Source organism: Bos indicus, chromosome 4, assembly GCF_029378745.1.
Source record: "Bos indicus isolate NIAB-ARS_2022 breed Sahiwal x Tharparkar chromosome 4, NIAB-ARS_B.indTharparkar_mat_pri_1.0, whole genome shotgun sequence".
NCBI classification, from domain to species: Eukaryota; Metazoa; Chordata; class Mammalia; order Artiodactyla; family Bovidae; genus Bos; species Bos indicus.
Window position 1 is genome coordinate 97,781,558 of NC_091763.1, and position 26,221 is coordinate 97,807,778.

The 26,221-nt window shown below is 40.4% G+C and overlaps 1 protein-coding gene across 1 annotated transcript in view; it reads left to right on the plus strand.

The window, feature by feature from the left end:
* Window positions 1-26,221, plus strand: part of EXOC4 (exocyst complex component 4) — an 806,466-nt gene that overhangs the window by 469,830 nt on the left and 310,415 nt on the right. The gene's annotated exons all lie outside the window — the stretch shown is intronic.

The window sequence follows — 26,221 nt, forward strand, 5'->3', positions numbered from 1 at the left end:
GGTCCTGACACCTGGCACTGCTCCCTCTCCTGTTTTTTTTTTCTTTTCTTTTCTTTTTTTTTTAAGAAAACTCACTGCAGTACAGAACTGTGCTTTTTCTAACAGGAAACAGAAGACGTTTTGTGAAAGCACACCATTGAGCTTCAAGACATCGACCTACCGTTTCTTTTTTCTCCATGATGAATGTGTACCTTTAATTTATCAGAACACCTTTTGCGGTTTTAATTATTTCAAATCTGTGTTGCTTCCTTGAGTAACAAGTTCTATACATCTTCTATTCATCATTTATGATACTTTCTTGAATTCGTTCTGAAATGATCTTTAAACTTGAAGATAGGACCCCTCTGTTGTAGAGTTAAGCAGTTTGGTGAATGAATCTGCATATTGTTTTTAGACATTTTTTTTTCAATGAAAAAATATGTTTTTGTATCTATTACCAGCCTTATGTTGCCAGATTAAAAAGCCAGTTGATTGTGAAAATGAGTAGGGCGTCATTGAGTGCCTGGTGTTTGTAAAGCCCTATGTACAGTGGAGGGGATGCACGAAAGGAGAAGATACGGTATCTGCCGTCAAGAGGCTTGCGCCAGCTGGCCCATAAAGACCACAAACCATTGCTCCATGAAAATCACGTCTATATGCATGTTACTCTAAAATATCTTGAAGTGCCTTGAAGTTAGAGACTTGGCATCAGGAAACGTACATTCTGATCAGAGAAAATTGGTTAGACCTAGATGGTTTAGTTAGGGGATCTGAGTAAAGACATTGAGATGAGAAGCATTATATGTTAAAGAACTGATTATCATAAGCAATATTTTTGTTTCAAAATATTTTGTATGAATTTTTAAGTTGTACACTTTTGTGTGAGTATATGAGTTCAGGAGTTGGTAAAAGCCTTGTCCCTGTAGTTTCCTCTTAGGTGATCCTAGGAAAGCTCTTGCTCTTGTCTTAGATTCCTTATCAGTACAAAGGAGGTAATCATAGTTTTCCTATGTTGTTGAGGTGAACTGTTATATCTGAAACTCATAAAATAGGATTGTGCTTTTAGTGAAACTTCACTGTAGAGCCATATATGTGAGTGTTAGCTATAATAATAATTATTCTTGAGAAGACTTCTACTACATAACCCCTTTGCTCAATAGATGCTACTCTTATCCCTCCTTATAGAGATCTATATATTTAACATATTTTAAATGCTATTTTCATTTTATCATTTCCTCCAATGCATGGGAGTTTTGAAAGCAAAATTCAGCAGATAACTAAGGTTTGGCTTTTGATGCTAAAAGTTGGTTTTGAACTTTTTTCAAGTGGAAATCTCTCTTAAATCTTGCCTCTCTAAGCTTTACCTCTTCTTTTTCTTGATTATTCACACATCTCTCAACTACTGGATTGTAGGAAGTTGTAAAAAAGCTCACCTTTAGTCATTTCACTTCAGAATAAATATCTTTGTGGACAGACACAAAACCATGGAATGATATTCTGACAAATAAATTATGGCGTTAAATTAGTGGTGTTCAGTCAGAAAAGCAGAAGCACAGGTAGGCGTTTGTGTGTATTGTACACAAACACACATATAAGAAAAGACTTGTTACAGGGACTTGACCTTATGCAGTTGTAGGCTCTGGTTAAGCGGTTCACAGCTCTTACTATAATCTGGAGTCTATGTAGGGCAGGTAGAAAGGAGAGAGGGATATAAAGTAAGGGATGGTGTAGACAAGGTTGAACTCATGAGAATCAGCTGGAATTCCTGTGAGTTCTCACTGTCTCCAACCCTGATGATATGAGCGTCCTACAGAGCATCAAAGAAGCTTACTGTAAGAGGGTCCAAGTGGAAAGTGGAAGGGTCATGGGCTCAGCAGTGCCCCACACCAAGTGCTTGAACAGCATCTGCATTAAGAACCCAAGCTCCTGAATCTGTAAAACAGTGGATGCTGCTTCACTTCCACCCCTCAGTCTCAAGCAAGAATGTCTCTTATAACCCATCTTAACAGAAGTACACAGGGAAGGGAATTCAGGGAAATATTGTTTAGCCTGGCCAAGTTGGCACATTTCACAGCTATCATACTACAAATTTAGCTTTCCTATATAACTTCTTTATCATTTCAGGAGGTACAGGTCAAAGCTTCTTCCTCCCTTCTCATAACATCTGAATGGCAAAATTCTAGGCATAGTAGTGTCAGTCACTCAGTCGTGTCTGACTCTTTGTGATCCCATGAACTGTGGCCCACCAGGCTCCTCTGTCCATGGGATTCTCCAAGCAAGAATACTGGAGTGGATTGCCACTCCCTTCTCCAGGCATAGCCAGGATATATAATTACATCATTAGTGTTACTATGGGCCTGAGAATCCTATATAATGGCTCATTGAATTTGAGGGTATGATTATAATGTAGTAAAATTAAGAGTAAATAAATGAGAATATTAAGGAAAATTCCTTTGAAAGTTCCATCATCAATTTATGAGATCAGTTCTATAATAATATTTCATATTACAGTGTAATTCGATTCGGCGAATTAACTGTTGCAAGCTGAAAGATACTATAAGCATATTAATAGGCAGTCATCCTTGCTACCTTCATTCAACCACAGGATATGAAATTCCACTGAGTGTACAAAAGAGCTTGAACTTGCCAGGAAGAATTGATCTGCATTAGCTAGTACCCTGTAAGCAACAGGTGTGACCCTTTGAAATATCTAGGGCTGTGAAAGTTGCAATTGTCCACACATTTTGTATATCAAACCTACATGGATATTAGCATTTGCATTACTAATAAGCCCTGTCCTCTCAACTTCAGGCTCTTGATCCATGATTACCTGCTGGGATGGTGTTTACCGTGCTTCATACACATGGTTGCTTCATCAGCCGAGTGACACTTGCTCGAAAGAGTCTTTCTTAAAAACAACCAAGGAGTTCTGTCTCTGGAAACACTCCAGTAATGTTGGGTGGTTTCATGGTTTATTGATTGTCTTCCTTCAGATAGAATCTAGCCCTCTTTTCCATAATGACAGTATAAAGTGCTTCAAAAACACTCATCTCAGCAAATTGCTTTTCCTCAAGACAATTAGTTGCCCTTTCAATGAACACTATCCAGACAGGGTGGTACTTGCTGAAAACAAAAGTCTTCTTTCTCACTCCCCCTTGTGCTAATGATGATGACCTCTCAGATCATCTGCAGAGGTCTTATACATATCACTTCATGTGATCTTCCAGGAATGATGGCCCTCTTAGATGAGGAGGCAGATACTAACTTGAGGAAGGTAAGACATTGAGAGTTGGAGATAAACAGTTTGCTGCACCTCTGTATTGCCTTCCCCCTTCTTCCTAGCTGTCCAGTGCTAATTTTTGTTCTCTTGCAAGGCCATATGCTCAGGGAAGGGTCCTTTTTCCTGCTTCTCAGTGTACAATAGACCAGTCATGCTAACGATGTTTCAGCAGTGATGGTCTGGGCCACGAATAAGTAATTCAGTTCTGTTCAGAAAGTCTGAAAATCTGCTGAGGCATTTGGGGAAGGGTTTTCTTTGATTAAAAGGTAATAGAAAGAAATAGGCCCATTTGTCTCTGTTAACAATGTCTAATGTATGTGTGTTACCCGTGACAGCCATTTTGCCATCAAAGAGGGGTAAGCCTCTGATGCTAAAGATAGAAAAATGGAAAAACCCTGAGTCCTTAATGGTGTTGTAAAGACACTGAATCAAATAATGCTGAACTGCTCCGCCTTTGGAATTCTTCTCCTGAATGCCAGTATTATTTTTATTGTTTCATCTACCTGTGAGTCTGGTGGGTTGGTACTCAGAATTCCAGGCTCCTCCTGGTGGGCCCTCGGGAGTACATTTCCTGATCTCCCTGCAGCAGAATTCAAGGGTGAATTGAGTTCTTCTTATTGTGTCTTCAGACACTCTGTCATGTCCGACTATTTGCAAATCCCATGGACTGTAGCCCGCCAGGCTCCTCTGTCCATGGAGCGTCTCCATGCAAGAATACTGGAGTGGGTTTCCATGCCCTCCTTCAGGGGATCTTCCCAATCCAGAGATCAAACCCACGTTTCTTGCGTCTCCTGCATTGGCAGGTGAATTCTTTACCACTAGTGCCACCTGGGGAGCCCCTAGGTTCTTATTATTAGATGCGTTCATGTGGCATTTGGAAGGGAAAATTGAGATGAAGGCTCTTTTGAGTGGCTTGGCTCTTTTGTGGGAGCAAGAATAGAGATGTTGATATTTTTGCAACAATGTTAAAAGTTACTCACTAGTTTCATGGCTATCAAGAGCTGATGGAAGCTGGGCAGACTCTTAACTCCTGGCCTTCCTGATAGTGCTGGAGAAGGGAAAGACTACCCACTCCAATATTCTGGCCTGGAGAATTCCATGGACTGTATAGTCCATGGGGTTGCAAAGAGTCGGACACGACTGATCGACTTTCACTTTGCCTAATAGTGACCTTCTCTGGTGGAGTCAGTTCTTTAGTGTTACTTTTGAATAATTTCCTGGAAATGCGGCTTAAGTTCAGCTCCACCAGCCCTTCCTGTGATACCATAAGCACTCAATTTCTTACGTTTAGTTTCTTACATCATTTTCTGCTTAAATTAACTATAGTCGTTTCTGTTTCTTACAGTAAAACCCTGTTTCCCACTTTGAGTCAGTTTTTCTGTTACTTAAAACTGAAAGATCCCTGGTTGAAACAGTCAGACACATAGTATTGCTAAAGAGTGGAGCTGGGACGTCAGTCAAAGTCACGTGACAACAGATCCGTAGCTCTTTCCATTATACCATGACTAGGATGTCAGTAAGAGCTAAGAAATTAAACTCAACTCCTGGAATATGACTCTGCTTTCTCTTTCCTTCTGTCTGCTTTTCCCTTTGTCTTCCACAGTCGCCTCTCAGTGGTGTCTCTGCCTCTTCCCACCCTTGTCTTTCTAAACACAGGTTTTCTCTGGTCAGCACTGGTTTGTGCCTCCCCATTTGAGGCCTGAATTGACCTGAGGATGCTACAGAGTCTCTTTTTCCACACTCCTCCAGTCCTGCTGTTCTTCTGATGGCCATTTCAAGTATATTTAAAGATCTGCCTTAAATATAACGCTTTTAAACAGTGAAGGCTCTCCTGTTTTTTCCTTTGGCTGGCTTAACATCTTGCTCCTGAGATGATTATCCTCCTATCACACTGTGTTAGAATCGTTAGAATGTTTCTCTCCACCACACAATGACCTTTGTAGAGAGAAAGAGCAGGTCCCATCTGCCTTTGTATCTTTGTGTCTGGGACATGGTAGGCACTCAAAAATATCCTGATCTGCTGAAACGTTGTCTAAGTGTTTGAATCCAGCTATAAGCAGATCACAGTGTTATTCGTTGGGAGTTCATCCATTCCAAATCCTGAAGATATTTTTCAATTTTCATTTCTGAAATATGTCATTTCCTGAGCCAGTCTTTCACTAAAGCATATTTGAAACCTATGTTGTGGACGAATGTCTGTGATTATTATCTGATGGTGTTATGCACGACAGTTGTACAGATTATAGTGTGACTTGGTTTCTCGGTACCTTCGGATGAATTGCTTGCCACTGGTTAATCTGGACTGATGATGTAGCCTATGCCTGTGACCTGTTGATGACAGTGATGCCCTCAGGGGGTCTGATGAAGTTATTTTTCTAGAAATCCATTTTCCCTTTCCCTAAATGTCCCCCAAGTCTGTAAACTTGTTAATTTATAATAGACATGCCTTCACTGCTACAACACTGTGCTTTATGGGGACTGTACTGTTTCTTCTACTTCTGCTGCTTCTACTGTCGAGAGAGCCATTTCAGCTCTGTACCAGTCCTTAACCCCCTTCTTTAGTCTTAACAATTCTTTCATTTCATATAGTTTTTTCTTTTGGATCCATTGGCTGCCTTTTCCTGTGGCTTTCCTCTATGCTTCTTGGATTTTGAACCACTCATTTGGTTTTTATGTGTATTCCCCATCCTTTTTTAAGAACACTTCTTTCCTTCTGGAATATGTAAGAGAATTTGCGACCGGGGTTTATTGAGAACTCCCCCATTTAGATATTTCTGGTTTCTTTTAGCGTTGCTAACATCTCCTGCTTTATTTTCCTGTAGAGTTGCTTTAAAAGATGAAATAAAGCAGAATGTAGCACGCCAGCCACCTTGGCTTACCAGGGTTTTCTTAACTCCTAAGAAAATTGATTTCCACTCGGGGTTACTAAATTGTGTTTGCTTATATTGAGGTAGACCTCGATAGCAATTTAAGACTGTCAACCTACAACGCATTATTAATGTTCTTGAAAACTGAGATATATGAGAAATTGAAAAGTTAAAAGTGCTTGAGAAATAATTATTTTTTAAATGGGTTTCCTATTCTATAGCAAGAAAACTTCACATTTCTCCCTGAGAGAGGAAGCAGGAACTGTTAAAAGCGTTTGTCAACAATACATTAATATGCAGGACAGCTCACCCAATATTGCTAAGGTATTTTCAGGTTGAAACTTTCAGTACAACAGCGTTTAAAAAGCACTTGCAGCTCCAAGGGATGTCACCTTCATTCCTGGGCTGCCCACCCCTCCGGAGTTGTTGACCTGGGAGTTCTAGTAGATTATGTGCTGAAAGTAAGGGACATTGTATTATTTTAACATCAGGAGAGGAACAAAGAAAAGGGGGTTGTTTTTCTTTTTCCCAGCTGCCCCCTGGTGGCAAAGGCAGAACAGACCACCAAGGCATTGAACAAAGATGTTCGCTGTATAGATGCTGCTGGTGATTCTTAAGCGGGTCCCCCACCAAAGTCTGTGCTGTTCGTGTGTGCTTCTGAGAAAGAAGAGCTGACTATTGGATCTCCTAATTCCATCTTGCTTCGCAGCGGCATCTGTTCTTATCACAGTAACACCAGGCTCTCCTGGCTCAGTCAATACTTGTATATTAACAAGAGACGATCGATAGAAAAATTAAAAAGGAAAGTCAAGGTAATTAGGCTAAAGCTGCTGCTTATGAGTTTTCAATAATTACTTTAGCTTCCTCTTGTTTTCCCATCTCCAGAAAAATAGGGCCTGATTGAAGGACTGGGTCGTGTTTGACTGAGGACATGTCAAAATTATACAAAGCCAGGCAGGAAATAAAATTAAGCCGTATTTGTATGAGAGCAGTAAAAGGGGCTTTGCCTGATGGCACGGGAAGAATAGGCGTTGATTTAAATGCACCCATGAGCAGCTGTGCCATTGTGGATACCTGCTTCATGTCATCAGTTTTTGCACCACTGGCAGAAGCCCACTCAGAAGTACTGTGACATGTCATGTATCAAAGCTCCAGAAGAAGAGAACAGATGAATTTCTCCCAGACACAGGATCTTTGGGGAAATTAGATGCCATCCTTTACAAAACCACGAAATAACTCAAAACCCTATGGCTGCCATACTTTGGCCACTACTTCGTATGCACGTTATTGACAGGGTTCACACACCAGGCTGTTGTGAGCAAGCTGTCCGCGTTAGGGGAATGAGCCTAATCTTTGATTTTTGAGCTACTTTGTCATTTTTGTGCCCTGATGCTGGGAGTCCTAAATAAATCAGAACCACCCTTTTTCTAATTGCTCCGTGTGAGCTTGTTACATCTGCCTCTTTGTGCATGCTCAGTCGTGTCTGACTCTTGGCAATCCCACGGACTGTAGCCCGCCAGGCTCCTCTGTCCATGCAATTTTGCAGACAAGAATAATGGAATGAGTTGCCTTTTCCTTTTCCAGGGGATCTTCCCAGCCCAGGGATCGAACCCCTGTCTCTTGAGTCTCCTGCATTGGCAGGCGATACTTTACCACTGTGCTACCTGAGAAGCCTCTTACAGGAAGGGGAAAAACAGAGGAATCCCTAGTTTGGGAGAGAGAAATCTGAGGAGAAAAGATAGGTTAGTGAGAGAGATATTTCATGTTTTATATCCATTTACAGTCTTCATTTGCACTATTTCTGTCAACTTAAAGCACTTTATAAACTTTACAACCAAATTATGTACCAACATCATTTCATTTTCTGCTGATACGTAGCTGTTAAACATCTGCCAGGTATATATTTCCTAGAGGCAAAAAAATAAAAAAAGTAGAAGGGAATGAGACCTGGTTAAATATACAGAGAAAATTTAGATATGGGGGAATATAATAGGAATATATTTATTGAGCATCTGCTATGTATAATGCATTATAAAAGATTGCCTGGGTACAGGAAATAATACCATAGACTTTTCTGCATACACCCCCAACCCAACCCATCCCATCACCTAAGTTTATAAATCAGAAGTGAGTGATGCAGCCAAGATTTGAATCCAGGACAGTCTGATTTCAAAGCACAAGCTCTTAACTCTTGGAATACAGTATCACTTTACCTTGAGGCTTAATTTAAAAAAGACTTTCTAGGGGAAGATGAAATGTGTGACATATGACTTTTACTCAGTAAACACAAATCTGATTAATTATAGTGGTGCTAGGGAGTGGGGGTGGGAGAATGTTCAATAAAACATATACACCCAAAGTCACTGAAAAGTAAGATGAGGGGTCAGATAGAACTAGAGCTCTGGTGAGAACTGTTATCACTAGTTCTTAATATTACAAACGGTTGTATATTATTCCACCACTGTTGGGTTTGCATATGTGAATTTCTGCTCCATGTAGCACTTAGCAGCAAGTAAGACCAGTGCTGATTGGTGATTTGGGTCTGTCTCTTTTATAAGATTGTGTGAAAGCTCTCAGAAGATTCTGTGCACCATTTGGATTAGCTGAGGCCAAGGAATTACAAATGCAGCTAAACTCGGACACATCTAATGCCTGAATTCTTTGCTGCATATTTCCCATGCTGCGTATTTCCCAAATGTTGCAAAGGATCCAGCTGATGCTTGTTATAAAGATTAAATGAGCCAGCATACAGAAAGTGCCTTGTATACAGTGCCCTATAAATGTTAACAAGAGAGTTCCAGAAAAGCATCTACTTCTGCTTTATGGACTATGCCAAAGCCTTTGACTGTGTGGATCACAACAAGCTGTGGAAAATTCTTCAAGAGATGAGAATACCAGACCACCTGACCTGGAAATCACAGATTTCCTGAGAAATCTGTATGCAGGTCAGGAAGCAACAGTTAGAACTGGATATACAGCAACAAACTGGTTCCAAATCGGGAAAGGAGTACATCAAGGCTGTATATTGTCACCCTACTTATTTAATTTATATGCAGAGTACATCATGCCAACTGCCGAGCTGGATGAAGCACAAGCTGGAATCCAGATTGCTGGGAGAAATATCAATAACCTGAGATATTGCAGATGACACCACCCTTATGGCAGAAAGTGAAGAGGAACTAGAAAGCCTCTTGATGAAGGTGAAAGAGGAGAGTGAAAAAGTTGGCTTAAAATTCAACATTCAGAAAACTAAGATCATGACATCTGGTCCCATCACTTCATGGCAAATAGATGGGGAAACAATGGAATCAGTGTCAGACTTTATTTTTTTGGGCTCCAAAATCACTACAGATGGTGACTGCAGCCATGAAATTAAAAGACGCTTACTCCTTGGAAGAAAAGTTATGACCAACCTAGACAGCATGTTAAAAAGCAGAGACATTACTTTGCCCACAAAGGTATGCCTAGTCAAAGTTATGGTTTTTCCAGTAGTCATGTATGGTTGTGAGAGTTGGACTATAAAGAAAGCTGAGCACCAAAGAATTGATGATTCTGAACTGTGGTGTTGGAAAAGATTCTTGAGAGTCCCTTGGACTACAAGGAGATCCAATCAGTCCATTCTAAAAGAAATCAGTCCTAAATATTCATTGGAAGGACTGATGTTGAAGCTGAAACTCCAATACTTTGGCCACCTAATATGAAAAACTGACTCATTGGAAAAGACCCTGATGCTGGGAAAGATTGAAGGCAGGAGAAGGGCCGATAGAGGGTGATGAGATGGTTGGATGGCATCACCGACTCGATGGACGTGAGTTTGAGTAAACTCCGGGAGTTGATGATGGACAGGAAAGCCTGGCGTGCTACAGTCCATGGGGTTGCAAAGAGTCAGACATGACTGAGTGATTAACTTCAAATCGCTACTGATTCAGTTTTCTAAAATACTATTATTGCTGTACATTAAGACCTATTTTTTTTTTTAATTTTTATATATCAGAATGCATTGCAGTGACACCCCTAGAAGTAACATAATCCAGAATATCAAGACAAATGTCTACTTAGTAGGAAGAATAAATGGTCAGTGCCACGTTACTCTTTGGTGGTGGTGGTGATCTCTATTACTGTTATTATTTTGGTTTTCTTTTTTGATATAAATTTGGCTTGTTTAACTTATAAGAACTCTTAGAAGATTAGAAGTAACATAAATTATTTAAAGTCATGCCAGAAATTGGTGTGCTCTGAGGGCTAAAAGAAATAATGTGAGTTGGTCTCACATGCATTCAGTGCATTCACATGCATTGAAATGTGTGTTGACAAAATGTTGATGTATCTTTCTAGACCTTTATATAGTGAATTATGATTGGAGCTGTCTTGCTCTTCCTAGAACAGCACTGAGCAAGCAGTGTAACTTAGTCTCTTCATTATTCCCATCCCCTACCCCCCAAAGCTCAATATAACTGTTCCTGTTCTGAGGCAGTTTCTAAAATCTGTATGATTCAGCAAGAAAAACCAACAATAAGGAAGAATATTAATTTATTTTCATGCCTATCAGCCATCACCACATAATTGAAGCATCTACGTCCTGACTGAAAATTTAGTCTCTCAGACTTAGAATATCTAGTTAACTTTTTGCTCCCTGTTCTCACACTGAAAAAGAAGGATCTAAATGAAGAGGTTAGGAGACCACTAGATTTTTTTCTTCCCTTTTGTTCCCCAACCCTATTTACATATCTAGAAACTGCTGGTGTCATGTGAGCTGAAGTACTGCAAAGCTTGTATTTCCCCTAGATACTTTTTTTTTTGGCCATGCTATGTGGCTTGAAGAAGCCAGGTACCCCGACCAGGGATTGAACCTGCACCCTCAGCAGTGAAAGTGCAGAGTCCTAACCAGGACCACCAGGGAGTTCCTCCTCCAAAGATTTCTTATACTGATCAATTGTTGAACTGACATCTTTCTACCTGGCCTTAGATTTCTACCACCAGAATTCATACTTTGGGTTAGATAATGATTCTGAGGATGTTTTCTTGAACATAGTACTTGAACATACTTTAGAAGGAAAACCTCAGATCTTAGAAACCTGTGATTCTTTGCATTAATATGGTTTTATGAATAACCTGGAACAAACTTCAAGAGAGGGAAGGTGAAACCATCAATGAATGAATCCTTGTTACAAGAGGAATCACATGAAGTCCCAGATTGGGAAGTCATTTCATAGTTCCATTGGAAGTTCAGATGATCACTCTTATTTTGGGAGATTCAGTAGGACTCATGGAACTCAACATAGAGTTGTACCGTGGCTACGATTTAGAACAGTGATATAGTCAGGGTACACAACTGGCTGATAAGGGGAAGAGGCCCATATAGTTCAGTTCAGTTCAGTTCAGTTCAGTTTAGTCACTCGGTCATGTCTGACTCTTTGCGATCCCATGGACTGCAGCACACAAGGCCTCCCTGTCCATCACCAACTCCCAGATGTTGTTCAAACTCAGGTCCATCGAGTCAGTGATGCCATCCAACCATCTCATCCTCTGTCATCCCCTTCTCCTCCTGCCTTCAATCTTTCCCAGCATCAGGGTCTTTTCCAATGTGTCAATTCTTCGCATCAGGTGGCCAAAGTATTGGAGTTTCAGAGGCCCATATAGGTCTGCAGAAATTCATGTACTGGCTTCCTTACGCTCTCCATACTGCCCTACTCCCCATGAGAAGATCACTAAGGGCACCTTCTTCTTCTCCCAGAAACAGAAATGCAACAATATGTATGAGAAATTCAGCACCCAAGGTCAGGGAGTGGGCACTGGGTCATGTAGGCACCCTTTGCCAAGCACTGAAAATCCCAGACTACAAGAAGTTTTTTGTTGTTTCACAGAATCCCTGCTCTAGCTGATAGACTTCAGTGGAGTCCAAAGGGTTGATGAAAAGGGGAGAGATTTCCCCAAGAGCCTACTTCACAATTTTACTCATGTCTCTGGGTCCTGATGGGTGATGGCCTTTATTAAAAACTATGTAAAATCAGGCTGAAGAACTCTAAACATGTGGCTTGTTTTGAGTGCAGAGCAATAATAATTCAGACTTCACAGGGATAATGTTGTGTCTAAAATTCCCAAGTTCAAGCACTGAGCAGGGTCCATCATGAACTAGTATTTTAACATCATATCGGTGGCCAATTCTTTTTCCACACTGAACTGATTCTCCTTTTATAGTATCTTCCCAACCTAGGGATCAAACCCAGGTCTCCTGCATTGTGGGCAAATTGTCTACCATCAACAATCCTGGAGTGGGTATCCTGTCCCTTCTCTAGGGGAACTTCCTGACCTGGGAATCGAACTGGAATCTGTTGCATTGCAGGCGGACTCTTTTCCAGCTTAGCTACCAGGGAAGCCCTAATAGTACCATGAGATTCAGTAAAAGATGATTTCTAGCCACCTGGTTAACATACTCCCTTCTTCCCCCTATCGGCCTTAATATAGGCTGGTTGGTTTTCTCTTTGCTAATAGGTTTTAGTGCCTTGAATACTAAACAGACAAGCCTCTGAGACAGAGATTTGCGGGAAATTCTGCTGAAGTGAAGGAAAGTTACAAGGCCTAATGTTCTGATTTTTCTAGTCATCAGGAGAGTAGATTGTATATTCGAGTTACTTGGGGATTCAAATTACATGGACTTCTGTTTCTGGACAATATCTGCCTCCATTGTCTCCTTTCCCTCAAGATTCTGGATTCTATGTGCCCTTAATATTTAGCCATTGTTATTAATGGCTGATGGAAATGTGTTTTATATTTCAAGCATAATTAGACCCCAACATATTTAAGAATCATTGGCCTAGAGCACTTTATCCGACAGTGTGTGCATTGAACTCCAGTTTCTCAGGCAGAATCTGGCTATTTTGATTTTATTATGCACTTCCTGGGATGGGAGACCCAGAGCACCATTGGTAGATCACAGGTTTCTTCTGGTATTAATCTCATATGTAAAGCAGAAATGCTTCTGGTGCTTCATTTTGTGGGGAGTCCAGTTCTAAAATGCTGTAATACCTGAGAAATGAGTAATGGCTGTGCAAGGGGATTATAAACTTGTTTTTATCTTTGTCAGTGGGAAGACCTCAGAAAATCAATTATTGGGAAATATGAAGCTTCCTAAAATGTAAGAGGCAGACCACTTAGAAATCATTTGTGTTTCATACCCACACATGTATATTAACCACAGGAGGAGACTCTTACAGAAAGTCCATTTCCCCCTCAACTAGTTTACTGAATCCTTTGAATCACTCGTGTCATTGAAGACCATAAGAGTATTTGGAGAGCCAGTGTATTTCACAGTCACAAAGGCACCTTTAATTGCTTGCATGAAGTTGGATCCTGTCTTTCTTCTTTCCCAACAAAGTGACACGTATTAGCATTTCTCTGGTAGTTATTTGTAATTGCACTGGTGTTCACCATTCCCAAATGTTACAATTGAACCATTTTAAGAGTCTAGTCACATCTCTAAGCAGATGTACCAAATTATAGCTCAAGACTTCTGCTTGAAATCTAGAGTTCCAATTAGTCAAATATCGGGCATGAGAAGGGCTAGCAAGGCAAAGACCTGAGAAGACACACAGCCCAAAATAGTTCGAAATTTCCCTGCTGCTCTGCCTCCTCCCAAATTTGATTTGTCAGCATGTGAAAGGGTGTTAGATCGTCTAAGAAACTGCTTGGTTTCCATTGCATTCAAGTATAATTGGTTTTCAGGGACTGAATTAAAGCAGGAAAGCAGAAGTTAGGTGGATGATGCCAGTGAGCAAATAACTCTGTATGTAACAGCATCTTGACTTGAGTGTTAGTTCTTTGTTCTGCATTTTCATCAAAACCACAGTTTCATATACTGTTCTTTTTGGCATACTGGTGGTCTTTACGTTTTATCTTAAAACACAACAGTGAAATAATTGTATCTTTTTTCTCTTTTAACTCGTTTCAAGAGAGTTCACACAGCCCTCTTACATACTATTCCTTTCACTTGGAATGGCTACTTTATCATATCTCCTGAATTTTCTAACTTTTCTGATGACCAGCATCTAAAATCTTTTCTTCCACTTAATCTTCCTTTTCCAGTAGACTCATTTATAATCTCTCTAGATTGCTTCTGAATTGAGCTAATTCAGTTGCTTTCTCTTATTGCACTGCTACTTAAGGGGAACTGTGTGATCAGGAAGAAGGAGAATCTGGTGGTAGATTTTGAATCATTCTGGCTTTACATTTGGCTTTCTTGCGCACAATCTCTGAGTTTAGTTACAGCTGCTAACTTTTGGAGTGATGATATTCTCTCATAATGAGATGGGGCCGATGGCATCTGTCTTTCTCGGTTGTTTGTTATTTCAGTTGTTCCTTCTTTGGTCTGCATTCTTTCATGAATTTGTTCACAGTAGGTATTGAGCACTCACTCTGGTGAGCACCATGCCAACTGAAGGGATGTCAAAATGGACATGGTCTGTGCTTTTAGGATGCTTACAATCTAGTGGGGCAAGTGGATATTAAACAGTAGTTACAAGCATGAAAGAAAGAGAAAAGTTAGTCATTTAGTCCAACTCTTTGTGACCCCAGGGATTGTAACTCACCAGGCTCCTCTGTCCATGGAATTCTCCAGGCAAGAATACTAGAGTGGGTTGCTGTTTTCTCTCTGGGGGATCTTCCCAATGCAGGGATCAAACCCAGGTCTCTCACATTGCGGGCGGACTCCTCACCAACTGAGCCACCAGGGAAGCCACTGCAAGAATGACCAATGTTTAAAAGCAAAAAAAAAAAAAAGAGTACGGAATGCCGCAGGAGCATGACAGGGTAGAAACAGTGAGAAGCTGTCTTGGTCCATTCTGGCTGCTTCAAGAAAATACCTAGGCTGGATGGTTTAAACAACAGAAAATTATTCTGAAGGCTGGGAAGTCCCGATCAAGGCACTGGCAGATTCAGTTTCTGGTGAGGGCTGTTTTCCTGGACCATAGAGGGCCGTCTTTGCACTGTGTCCTCACATGACAGAAAGAACGAAGGAGCTTAGGGGGATCTCTTTCATAAGGGCACACTAATCCTACTCATGAGGGTTCTACACTTATGACCTGATCACCTCCCAGCACCCCCACCTACAAATAGCATCACATTGGGGATTAGGTTTTACACATGAATTTTTAGGAGGACACAAATATTCAGTCTACAGCAGAAGTCATCAAAATATTTTTAATTTTTTTGGCGGGCAGAGAGAGAGAAGTCATGAGCAGCTTTGTTCAGCAAATAAATGTTGACTTAATGAATGTTTCCATGGAAGGTGAGCTAAAATAGGCGCTACTTTGCTGACCCAAGCAGATTTTGCGCATCTTTCCCCAGGCTCTCAGTTTTCCAATTTGTCTCAATCTTTGAACCCTCAACTTGCTCTGTCAGACATTATTGCACATAATTGCCTGCATCTGGCCCCTTGTTTTCTAATGCTGCCCTGTGTAGATGAAACCTGCTTCCTTTCCCTGAAATTTGCTTGCTCCTGCTTCTCTGACATCATTCCTCTTATCCCCAACCTGCAGAATACTCTTGATGTTTTTCTCCACCATTTTGACCATCTCTTTCAAAAATCAAAGAACTTATCTCTTTAGAATCTGATTTGTGTGTTCTGAATCTTTTCAGCTTAAATTTATAAATATATGAAACTTGAATCTAATAGGAACATGAACACCAAGAAGCTGAGATAACTGTTCTCTCCTAAGACCAACTTTGTAGTCCTCATTGTACCTATTTATTTTTTAAATCTCTTACCTTATGGCAAGTACTAGAAGTGATTCACTGTTCTATCACTAGCACACCCAAGAATATGATGCTTGGTAGATACTTGACAGGGCTTCCCTGATGGCTCAGATGGTAAAGAATCTACCTGCAATGCAGGAGACCTGGGTTTGATCCCTGGGTTGGGAATATCTCCTGGAGGAGGGCATAGCAACTACTTCAGTATTCTTACCTGGAAAATCCCCATGGACACAGGAACCTGGTGAGCTACAGTCCACGGGGTTGCAAAAAGTTGGACACGACTGAGCACCTAAGCACAGCATAGATACTTGACAAGATTTTTTAAATTGTTTAAATTAATTTTTATTGGAGTATAGTTGCTTTACAATGTCTGGTGTACAGCAACATGAGTTAGCCATACGCCCCTTCCCATTTGGAGTTTCTTCCTATTGAGGTCAGCACAGTGCATTAAGTCGAGTCCCTGTGCTATACACTATGTTCTCATTAGTTGTCTATTTTATACATAGTAGATGTTTTTAAATAAAGGACTGTATTAACAAATACTTGGGGATGAACTTAGATTACATCTAAATAAACTCTAGAGAAACTCTAGAAATGAGAAATGTAAATATCTAATAGGTAGAGCAGGATGTCATTTGAGCTGCAGAGATGCACTGGAAGAATTAAATGACCCCTGCCTAACATGGTCCAGAAAGGCTCTATGACCATCACACCACTGTCTTAGTTCATTCATGCTGCTATAACAAAATACCATACTGGACAACTTGTAAACAACAGAAATTTATTTCTCATTGTTCTGGAGGCTGGAAGTCTGAGATCAAGGTAACAGCATATTTGGCTGAGGGCTTTCTTCCAGATTTGACTTCCCTGATAGCTCAGTTGATAAAGAAGCCTCTTACAATGCAAGAGACCCCAGTTCGATTCTTGGGTTGGGAAGATCTGCTGGAGAAGGGATAGGCTACTCACCCCTGTGTTCTTGGTCTTCTCTTGTGGCTCAGCTGGTAAAGAATCTGCCTGCTATATGGGAGAACTGGATTTGATCCCTGGGTTGGGAAGATCCCCTGAAAAAGGGAAAGGCTACCCACTCCAGTATTCTGGCCTGAAGAATTCCATGGACTACAGTTCACAGAGTTGCAAAGAGTCGGACACAACTGAGGGACTTTCACTTTCTTCCAGGTTGCAGACTTCTCATTCTGTCCTTGCATGACGGAAGGACTAGGGAGTTCTGTAGGACCTCTTCTATAACAGCATAATCCTATTCATGAGGGCTCTGCTCTCAGGACCTAATCACCTCCCAAAGGCGCCAGATGCTCATATATATATATCACCTTTGGGGGCTGATATTCCAACACACGAATGTTGTTGTTGTTTAGTCATTAAGTTGTATCTGACTCTTTGTGACCCCATGGACTGTAGCCTGCCAGACTTCCCTGTCCATGGGATTTTCCAGGCTAGAATACTGGAGTGGGTTGCCATTTCCTTCTCCAACACTAATGTTGGGAGGACACAAACATTCAGAGCTTCTCAACTACTTATGTTAAAGGATGACAAGAATTTCTCCATGTGAACAAGAAAAGAAGCACATTCTAGCTTGAGAATTCAAATGTGAATTGCATACATTTGGAGAGATGTGCTTACACGTTGGTTCAGCTGCAAGTTGCTCTTGTGACCTGGAGAGCTGGGAGTATGTGGGGCTGCAGTGGACATGCAGCTAGAGAAGTGGGCTCAGCCTGGAACCTAAGTGTCCATGTTGTGTTTCGGGGTAGTGACCTTAGCCTTTATGAGTTGGGGAGTATTGAAGGAGTTCAAATGAGAGGAATGCATTCATCACATTTAAACTTAAAGGATAAGGTAGAGAAAAGTTAGGAAGAGATGAGTTATTATAATGTATTGGGTTGGCCAAAAGGTTCATTCAAATTTTTTCCATAAGAATAAACTTTGTGGCCAACCTAATACCAGCCAGAATCCACACTCTCCACCAGTTCTAACTCAGGTAACCCTCCCATCTTTAAGGCCCACAGTCATGTGTCGGTAGCATCAAGGATATTTTGAAGCAGGCAAGACTGAAGGAATGAGAACATCATATTATAGTAGGTTGCTTGAAAAATGACGGGGTCTTACAATAAAATCACTTCAGTAAAAGCTAGAGTGAGGAGGTCTTGGTGGCAGAATTGACAGATTTTGGACAGGCTGTTGGAGGTCAAAGGGAGGAGGCCAGTATGCCAGTTCTCCCTTGGGCAGCTGGAGATATAGTGGTGCCCTTCTCTGAAATAGACTGAGAACAGGAGTGGGTTTCTGGGGAAAGTTGTTAAGTTTAGGTTTGAGCTTGTGGCATTTGGTCCTGATGAAATATCCAGAAGGCGTGTGTTAGTTATGAACACCTCTCAGGAGTTCAGAAGGGAAGAGGTAGGAGGTTACATGTGAGGGAACCAGTGCTATTTGCATGATGTTAATAGTCAAAGCCATGACAGTGCTCGGAATGGACTAGGGAGTTTGTTAAGTAAGAAGATAACTGGGTGACACCTTAGGGAACATCGCACTTACGGAATGGTCAGAGGAAGGGGGCACTCAACTAAAGATACTGCTACTGATACTATTGTAATTCTTTACTGTGATAAATGTTTAGGCATTGTAAATGTATAGTACCAACTGATTATACAAGGTACTCTGTTGCATGTGACATTTAAAAATACGTGATTTTACTTAAAATCTAGGAGCTACAAAGTACTATTTACAAGATTCAGATCTAAAGCTGCTGAAAGAAACAGAATTGATGCCCTTTCCCAACATAAATGTTCTTGCTCTTACCAAGGAAGTGTGCGTGTGTTAGTCGCTCAGTCGTGTCCGACTCTTTGCAACCCCATGGACTATAGCCCACCAGGCTCCTCTGTCCGTGGAATTCCCCAGGCAAGGATACTGGAGCGGTTTGCCAGTTCCTCCTCCATGCCAAGGAAGAATGGTACACGTTTTTCTGTAGGTCTGGAAACACAGTACTGCAGTTGTTGATGATAAGTAAATATTTACTGATAAAGACCTTTTTTCCTCTGGAAAGAGAATACCTTGGCAAAAAAGGCTGAGCTTCCATTTCTCTCATGTGCCTTCCTCTGTCAACATAGTTTATTTAAAATGCAATGGAAAAGATAAAAGAAAATGTAATACGGAAGCTGAAAACCTAAGTAAAAACTACTAGAAAATAGGTGCTAACAAGTCCTCAATTCAACAGTTTGCCTTCTAAAAGACCTGCTTGATGCTGTATAAACTTCTTCACACAACTTAAAAGCTTTTGCACAACAAAAGAAACTACAAACAAGGTGAAAAGACAGCCTTCAGACTGGGAGAAAATAATAGCAAACAAAGCAACTGACAAAGAATTAATCTCACAAATACACAAACAGCTCATGCAACTCAATACCAGAAAAATAAGCGGCCCAATCAAAAAATGGGCCAAAGAACTAAACAGACATTTCTCCAAAGAAGACATACAGATGGCTAACAAACACTTGAAAAGATGCTTAACATCATTCATTATTAGAGAAATGCAAATCAAAACCACAATGAGGTACCGTTTCACACCAGTCAGAATGGCTGCTCTCCAAAAGTCTACAAACAGTAAATGCTGGAGAAGGTATAGAGAAAAGGGAACCCTCTTACACTGTTGGTGGGAATGCAAACTAGTACAGCCACTATGGAGAACAGTGTGGAGATTCCTTAAAAAACTGGAAATAGAACTGCCATACGAAACAACAATCCCACTGCTGGGCATACACACTGAGGAAACCAGAAGGGAAAGAGACACGTGTACCCCAGTGCTCATCACAGCACTTTTTTATAATAGCCAGGACATGGAACCAACCTAGATGTCTATCAGCAGATGAATGGATAAGAAAGCTGTGGTATATATACACAACAGGATATTACTCAGCTATTGAAAAGAACACATTTGAATCAGTTCTAATGAGGTGGATGAAACTGGAGCCTATTATACAAAGTGAAGTAAGTCAGAAAGAAAGACACCAATACAGTATAATAATGCATATATATGGAATTTAGAAAGATGGTAACGACCGTATATGCAAGACAGCAAAAGAGACACAGATATAAAGAACAGACTTTTGGACTCTGGGGGAGAAGGCAAGGGTGGGATGATTTGAGAGAATAGTATTAAAACATATAAATTACTATATGTGAAATCGATGATCAGTCCAAGTTCGATGCGGGAAACAGGGCACTCAAAGCCTACGCACTGGGACAACCTTGAGGGATGGGATGGGGAGAGAGGTGGGTGAGGGGTTCAGGATGGGGGACACGTGTACCCATGGCTGATTCATGTCAATAATGTATGGCAAAAACCACTACAATACTGTAAAATAATTGGCCTCCAATTAAAATAAATAAGTTAATTTTTAAAAAAAGTTCTTCACACAAGATTGGAAGGCCATAGGAAGAGATCAGCCTCTCATTTATTTTGTTGTTGTTGTTCAGTCGCTCAGTCATGTCTGACTCTTGCCATCCCAGGGACTGCAGCATGCCAGGCTTCCCGTGTCTTCCACCAATTCCCAGAGCTTGCTCAAACTCCATCTAGTTGATGATGCCATCCAGCTATCTCATCCTCTGTCGTCCCCTTCTCCTCCTGCCGTCAATCTTTCCCAACATCAGGGTCTTTTCTGAGTCAGCTGTTTGCATCAGGTGGCTGAAGTATTGGAGCTTCAGCATCAGTCCTTCCAATGAATATTCAGGATTGATTTCCTTTAGGATGGACTGGTTTGACCTTGTTGCAGTCCAAGGGACTCTCAAGAGTCTTCTCCAACACCACAGTTCAAAAGCATCAATTCTTTGGCACTCAGCTTTCTTATGGTCCAACTCTCACATCCATATGTGACTATTGGAAAAACCATAGCTTTGACTAGGTGGACCTTTGTCAGCAAAGTAATGTCTTTGCTTTTTAATAAGCTGTCTAGGTTTGTCATAGCTCTTCTTCCAAGGAGCAAGCATCTTTTAATGTCCTGGCTGCAGTCACCATCTGCAGTGATTTTGGATTGGCCAAATCTCATTTATTGGGTTAGCCAAAAAGTTCCTTTAGGGTTTTCCGTACCATCTTATGGAAAACCCCAAACAGACTTTTTGGCCAACTTAATACAGTATTTCAAAGGAGCTATAGTGTAACAAGAGCAGCATGAAGCTGCATTGTGGAAGCCTGCTGTCCTGTAGGCCCTTGGCAAATAGGCACAATCCATGTCTCTGTTGTCCTGAGAACTAGGTGTTCACACACTCTGAACTTCTTGTACTCGTTCCCTACTGATTCCCATTTTTAATTCCTTTGTGTCTTGACTCAAGGTGGAATGTTGGCTCCTGATACCTTGTCTTCCCTTCTTCTCTAATACCTCACCCTCCCTTCTTCTCTGATCCCTTGTCTCCCTTCAAGACCTAGCTTGTTTTACCTGAGTCTCCATGGTGGCTCCCTCCCCAATGAAATCATTGGAAAGACAGTATGTGGATAAAAAAATTATCACTCCCTTCCAACAGAACAGCCTTTTTTAAATTCTGTACCCTCCAGTTATTTTCCTTATGCACATATATATTTATGCAAGACTACAGGCACTAATTTGTATTCTGCTTTTTTCTTATATATCCTGTTTTCCATATTTTTGTGTAATTTTCATAATTATCATTTTCATCATAAAAACAGTACGATCCCATTACAGAAAATAAGTCACCTCTAATCACCATCTTGATGACACTTCCTGCTTGTTTTCTCTAAGTACCTGTGTTAAAGTTTGCAGAGGAGGTTAGGGATGTTTCAATGCTTAGGCAGCCTCCATTGCCATTTTACTTTCTTTGATGATGTAAATTTTTTTGTTTTTGTTTTCAAAACACCTTTGAAATTGACATAACTGTTCTGAACTTCCATTATCCCACATATTATGCTAAATGAACATGCAAGGAATAACTTGAAAAGACCTTAAGGTAGTTCCTATCTTCCAAGAAATACACAGTGAGTTATAGGATGTTGCAGAATGTTCAAAGATGGATAAGAAAAGTCTCAAGAGGATGAAGAGCTTTCCATGGGAAAATAAAGGAAAACATATCCTCCAACTTGTAAAGGCTCAAGGAGAGGCATACTTTCAGTTCAGTTGCTCAGTTGTGTCCAACTCTTTGCCACCCCATGGACTGCAGCAAGCCAGACCTCCCTGTCCATCACCAACTCCTAGAGTTTACTCAAACTCATGTCCGTTGAGTCAGTGATGCCATCCAACCACCTCTGTTGTCCTCTGTTGTCCCCTTCTCCTCCCGCCTTCAATCTTTTCCAGCATCAGGGTCTTTTCCAGTGAGCCAGTTCTTCGCATCAAGTGGCCAAAGTACTGGAGTTTCAGCTTCAACATCAGTCCTTCCAATGAATATTGAGGACTGATTTCCTTTAGAATGGACTGGTTGAATCTCCTTGCAATCCAAGGGACTCTCAACAGTCTTCTCCAGCACCCCAGTTCAAAAGCATCAATTCTTTGACGCTCAACTTTCTTTGTAGCCCAACTCTTACATCCATATAACCTGTTTAACATATAACATATGTTAACATATCTCACATCCATATAACATATATACTGGAAAAGCCATAACTTTGACTAGACAGACCTTTGTCGGCAAAGTAATGTCCTGCTTTTTAATATGCTGTCTAGGTTGGTCATACTTAGATGCTATCAAATCTTTACAGCCTGGGCACAGAGTGAATTCAAAGACATTTACATCAAGTGCTGATATATTGGAACAACTCCTGCCCTCTGGGTCTATCCCACCTGTAGAATGAAGGCATTGATCAAGCTTGTCTCTGAGATTATCTCTAAGTCCTTTTACGTGATAACCAGTCTATGACTCTTTGAATGTAATAAACCTCTCTAACATTGATAGTTCTTTATCTTTTGTGTCCTACACTCCATTAAGAATATGGCAAAAGCTTTGGATTCTCTCCATTAAAAAATGCCACTGTGCACAAACACATAAAATGTTTCATGATCAAGGGACCAAGAATTTTTTGCCCTAAGCAAAGAAAAGAAGCTGTGGAAATGACATAGAATTGAGAAAGTATTTCACATCCAAGAAGTAGCAGAAATGATATGGTTTATTTTTCTCTAATGTTGTGTAAACCAGAAAGAAAATGAGAAGACATTCTGGAAGACATGTATAAAACACTTTGAAAAGTTACATAAAAACATTGACCAAAATGAGTTTAAAATATTTGGATGTAATCTAATTATATAATTTAGGAGACTGTAGTAAAAATGGTGACTCTTGGAGCTATACATGGAAGTGCTGAGTTCAGGCTTCTAGAATGAGAGGGACAATGGGCAAGACTACAGTTGTCTGGCTGTTTTTAGAAAACATGTACTGATGGACTAAATATATCCCCTAGCTCCTTTGTACATTATTAGAAGCTCTATCTGTGAAGTTGGTTATTTGCAATTTTGTTTTCTATATGTTACACTAACATTTGGTTTTAATACAGATGAGGCCACTCTTTCTTCTAACATCGTCTCCTTCTGTGTGAAGTGAGTGGATTCTCACTTTAAACTGAGATTATAGTGGAGAAGTGATGTAGTGTTGACTATAAGCCATTGAACATAAGTTGCATTTTGTGGCTCTAGTTAAATTGCTCAGGATTTTTCTGCTGTGCTAAAGTCGATAGAAGAAGAAAGCTGTTTTAGAAAAAGAATATGAAGCATCTCATTTTTTAAAAGATGTGGACCCTGTTCACTTTCTGATTCAGATGTTTAAAGATGTGTCATAAGGATGCTTCAGTTTTGGAAATGCATAGTTTGAAATGAGAAAGAAGACTGTCATCAGACAGCGCTTTTCCCAAGAGATTTTGGAGTCAAAACTACTTGATGAATTCTTCTAAAGGCAGCGTTTTTTGCCATGTTCTTCCAAAATGTATTAAATTGCAGTTTAAAAAGAACAATAAACTTATAATGATATGTCTTGCATACTGTGTGGAAAAGGCCTTTATATGAACATTCTTGAAGTATCACGGATGTGGGCAAAGACCAGGTATTTGTGGGTCTGGATCTCAGACAAATAATTATTTGTTCAGTGAACTTAACAGTTTGTTTTTGAATGCCTCTTCCCTGGTGGCTCAGACGGTAAAGTGTCTGCCTGCAATACGAGTAGACCCGGGTTCAATCCCTGGATCAGGGAGATCCCCTGGAGAAGAAAATGGCACCCTACTCCAGTACTCTTGCCTGAAATATCCCATGGATGGAGGAGCCTGGCAGGTTTCGGTCCATGGGGTCACAAAGAGTCGGACACAACTGAGTAACTTCACTTTCACATTCCTAAGTACCATCCATATCACACCCTATTGTTTCTGCCTGTCTGGAGAACCCTAATCACTATAGTACTGTTTTTATTCCCGTTTTGAGGAGGCTGAGTCTTACATATTTTAAATAACTTTTAAAGGTAAGTGGTAAAGCAGGGATTAGAACTCAGGGTCTCTGGCTCCAGAGCCTACTGTCTTACCAAAAGAGGATGATAAAGGATTGCTTTTATGGTTGCTTTTATTTTCTGTTCAGTCAGACAAATTCTGAATTAGTGGGCTGTTTAGGAAACATCTTAAATAGTATTGCTTATGATTTTAACTGAAGCAGAACATCATGAAGTTAGTATAAAATGAGTGCATCGGTGCATAATTTACCCATTGAGTAGAGCGAATATTTATTGAATATGCCATGCTAGGCTCTAGGGGGTACAAAGATGAAAAGGCCAGGATCTGTACCTGAGGGGCATGGTCCGCTGTGTAGAGAGGCAGACCACCAGGTACACTTGGGCTGGGACAGGTTATATAGAAATGAGAGCACTGGGGATGAACATATGTGCTTTCCTTCTCACCTTTATTTGCTGTATGTCTGGGGTTGGCCAGAACATTTGCTTGGGCTTTTCCATAAGATGTTACAGAAAAACCCAAACAAACTTTTTGACTAAACCAAGATATGCATTTTGCAAAGAAACACAGCACATGGCATAAAATTCAATGGTATATAGTTATACACTGAAAAGTGTGGTGTGTATGTGTGTGTATGTATAAAGCAGGATTAATTTTTCTCCCCAGACACCCAAAGGATTATTTATAATCTTTGTGGTTTGATGATCTAATACATGTAATATTTTTTATGTAGTACATTGTTCCTTTTCAGTCTTCAGATTAAGTAGAAAGATCATGTTGTTCATTGAGGAAAACCAAGACTTAAAATACATTGGCAGTTTCAGATAGTTAAGGAATAAATGTTAAAGTTTTGAGGTGTTTCTGGAGGGTGAGGAAAAATAAAGAAATGGGCCAATAGCATATTGATAGAGTGGATGGTTTTAAATATGATAAGATTTTGTGGCATTGAAGGATTGTTCTTCATACCATAAATCCCTCCCTCCAGCTTGTAACATACCTACAGTGATACCATTAAAACCTTCTAGGTTAGGGCACTTCACCCTAAGAATCATCTTGTTTTGCAAGATGTTGAAAGATGTGCTGAGCATGTAAAGAATTCCATCAGCAAATAAGATTGGAAAATACTATTATTAATCCCATTCTAGGCAGTTCATTATTTCTTAGGACAAGAAAGGTTCTAAAACGTCCCATAGTAAGAAAAAAATTCCGTTTACTTTTGTTATGTCAACACTTCACAAATTTATATGATAATAGAATTTTTTCCCCTAGAATACTGGATTAATATATTGTTTCTCTAAGCAGTCTCCTAATGGCTCTCTGGGAGAGGCTAATAAATGATGAAGAGATGCTGATGATAGCATTGATGATGTAATAACATAGTATGTAAGCTTCCCTGGATATTTACTGTATCCCATGTACAGATCTACAGCGGTTTTACATGTATTATCTCATTTAAATACAACAATTCTATGAGCTTTCTCACTTTGCAAATGAAAAAAGATAGGCTTAATGGAACTACATAGTGTTTTTCTTCATGGTCACACACGCAACCAGTCAGTGTCAAAGCCATTGGTAACGAGACTCCAGAGCCACTTATCTCTGTCTTTACCTGCTCCGTGTAATCCTACACATAAAGTTCTCATCAGATACTTACAGTCTAGATCACTGAGTCATTGTCCCCTTTTCATCATGACAGCAAGCAAGGGAAGAGCCTTGGGGAGTTGGAGTTCTGATGGATGGTGAGACAGAAGAGTGAAGAGAAGGAGCCTCAGCCCCTGAATGTTCAGAGGAGTGGAGGCAGGGGATGGGGGTCCGAGTTTAGGAAGGAGCACAGTAGAAGGAAGGTAAAGTGGGAAGGTAGGTAGTGGTAGGCTTCTTCTGTTTTCCAACTTGGTCTGGAAGCAGCCTCTTACT